The following is a 3,216-nucleotide window of genomic DNA, read 5'->3' as shown; positions in this document are numbered from 1 at the left end:
TATTCATCTCTTGGTCTCCCTCTACGATTTTTACCCTCCACGCTGCCCTCGAAGACTAAATTGGTGATCCCTTGATGCCTCAGAATGTCCTACCAACCGATTCCTTCTTCCTTCTTGTCTTATTGATATATTTCTCGGAGTACTTACGTAGACTACTGCTGTAAACTTCAGATGAGTACATTTCTTTTCTTTATCTCTCTTGCTGGCCTGGAGACTAGTACTTTGATAAAAAAGCTCTTTCCAATTGTTCATATGTTTCGCATTTCTCTATAATTCCTAATCCCGCAGAGCACCTTCGCCTTGTACATGTGAGACAACAAATTGTTTTCTTTGGGTGCCTATCCATGATCTGGGCAGTATGCCCTCTGAAACTCTTTATGAAAATAATGGGGTGTTGACACCCCTTTCTTGTCTCGGATGTACGTCTGAAATTGACGATGCTTGAGCAAACTCTCTTGCAACAAGCTATTCGTCAAAGCATTTGCGGCCCCCGTATCATACGATGAATACCCGTCATTCGTGTAATGTTGTACGGTGTTTCTCTGTACAACACAGCCGACTGTGGCGACGGTAAGTGCATATGCGGATTGTTTGTTGCCGCTGCTGCTGGGCGTCCGTCAGTATTATTGCGCGCAGCTGATAACTCATGGTACAATTTGCCTACTTGCTCTTCCAAGTCATACTTCCACTTTGGAACATCAAGTTTTAGCATCGTTTTAGTTTGTTCTAATTCTGTTTTTACATCAGCTCTATAATTTTGAATTACGGTATGTAATTTAGTCCTAAGCGCTTCGTTAACCTGTGAATCCTTTTGACGCAACCAGTTCACGAAGTCACTATTATTTCTGTCACTTTGTGCTGTTGAGCACTCGGTAACCTGTTTGTCTTTGTCATGCAACCAGGTAACAAACTCTTCATTCCGCTGGTCACATTGCAACGCGATCTATTGTACAGTATTTCGCAATTCAGATTGCGTTTGTTTCAGTTCGATCACTTCCCGAGTTCAACTGCATTACAGACACGGGTATGTCTTTATATGCAAGTTGTAATGCAGCAAAGTTATTAGTAACAGCCTCTATCTTCGAATTTAGTTTTCTTATTTCAGCAGACTGCTCTGCGGCTAACCGCCGTAAATCTGCACTTAACTTTTCCTCCAAGCGTTCGAAATTAACGTTCATCTGGTGTTAAATTTTGGCGCTTATTTGTTGCTTTTGTTAATTTGCAATTTGCTGAAAATTTTCGTTCGTATTCTCCTGAATATGCGTACTAATTTGTACGGCCTGCTCTCGCGCAAAGGTCGTGCGGTAGCGTTCTCGCTTCCCACGCCTGGGTTCCCGGGTTCGATTCCCGGCGGGGTCAGGGATTTTCTCTGCCTCGTGATGACTGGGTGTTGTGTGATGTCCTTAGGTTAGTTAGGTTTAAGTAGTTCTAAGTTCTAGGGGACTGATGACCATAGATGTTAAGTCCCATAGTGCTCAGAGCCACTTTTTTCTCGCACGAAGTGTATGAAATTTTCATTCTTTTGCGCGGTTTGTTTTTCCGCAAGTTGTTCGAAATTTTCCTGTATAAGATCTGCTAGTACCGTATACATTTCAGCAAAAGAACTAGATACAGGAGTTGGTAACTCAATCTTGGCTTCTAATTATGCCGGCCTATCAGTAGTGCTTGGGGCAGAACTTGTAACCTCTGGTTCAACGTCCAGAATTTGCCAATCGTCGGTATTTAATTCCGAATCGTGTACATTCTCCTCGTCCTCATATGTGGGGTCTTTCCTATTTTTACGATGTCCATGATTTATATAGACCAAAATTTGTAAACACAAAAAATGCACTTTTCTACAAACAGTTATTCTACATTCGAAAATCACTTTCAGGTGTAATAATTACCAACAAAGCTAAACAATCTAACCACACGTAACTTTCATACGTAAACATCTAAGAGTCACAATAAATAATTTTATAAATTCACACAGGAAGGGAGTTCAGGCCAAGCTGTTTTCTAGCACGAAGTACTTGATTTGGAACTCAATTACTTTTCCTTACATTACGTCGAATAAGTCGTTACGAGCGAAGGCCTTAGAGTCGCTTGACCCGTCCCTAAGCACTCCGTCTTCAGGCCACGAGTGGTCTACCGGGACCATCCGACCGCCGTATCATCCTCATGGAGGATGCGGATAGGAAGGGCGTGGGGTCAGCACACCGCTCTCCCGGTCGTGAGGATGGTATTCTTGACCGAAGCCGCTACTATTCGGTCGAGTAGCTCCTCAGTTGGCATCACGAGGCTGAGTGCACCCCGAAAAATGGCAACAGCGCATGGCGGCCTGGATGGTCACCCATCCAAGTGCCGACCACACCCGACAGCGCTTAACTTCGGTGATCTCACGGGAACCGGTGTATCCACTGCGGCAAGGCCGTTGCCCCCGACCCTAGATGATATAGCACAATTAGCTTGGTCGCATGAGTTGTCTGTGGCAGCCCACGAAGCATTCGTTGATGACTGCACGTAGCAGAAGTGGTGTGTGGTCTTTCCCACAGTTCGTCGTAATACAACACAGATGGTTCTCGTTCCCTAGGGTCCGACGTATGTGGGTCACTCCTTGTAAAAAGGAGGTCTCGCCTCCAGCGTATTAAGCAACTTAGAATCGTAAACATTAGGAATCCGTTCTCCCCGCCATTGGAGCGGCCTTCACGCAAACGGAGCAGTGGTAGTCATAATTGCTGGTCCGGCATGAGAGACAGTAACAGCCGTTGTTCCTCGCCGTCGGGAAGTTCCTTCGATTGTTGGGCTTTTCCCAGTTCCTACACCCAACATAGTTGACGGAAATGTCCCCATTTAAATAAAGTTTGTTGCCAATCCAACCACAAGGGCCAAATCGTTGCTGTCTGTGCTATGCAACATGTAATCTTGATATGAAGATTCTTTTCAAATGTTTTTAGAGAGCAACCATTCATTCTCATTTCCTTATTCTATATATGTTTTTTAACTCAAACTATAAAGTATGTATTTGCACGGAGCTTTTTTGTGATTATTAGTTGATGGAGGTGCACTACTCCCCATGCCCTGTGTCGGAATTTCAGATGTTCTGGAGTGGATGGTGGAACGTTTAAGAGCCAAATGAGGAAGGACGTGCAAACTGTGCTGATAGATGAGGTCCTTTCACATTTCTTAGCCATGTACCGCACCATCACTATAAATGGACGTTGCTCGTTGGAGCTC

General features: G+C 44.4%; 1 pseudogene; it reads right to left on the bottom strand.

Annotated features, from left to right (window-relative positions):
- Positions 1 to 2,300: 2,300 nt before the first annotated feature.
- LOC126261191 (5S ribosomal RNA) lies at positions 2,301 to 2,418 on the bottom strand (annotated as a pseudogene).
- Between the last annotated feature and the right edge of the window lie 798 nt (positions 2,419 to 3,216).

This window comes from Schistocerca nitens, chromosome 5 (assembly GCF_023898315.1).
Source record: "Schistocerca nitens isolate TAMUIC-IGC-003100 chromosome 5, iqSchNite1.1, whole genome shotgun sequence".
Taxonomy (NCBI): Eukaryota; Metazoa; Arthropoda; class Insecta; order Orthoptera; family Acrididae; genus Schistocerca; species Schistocerca nitens.
The sequence above is the reverse complement of the archived record's forward strand: the minus strand, read 5'-3'. Positions and strand labels throughout refer to the sequence as shown.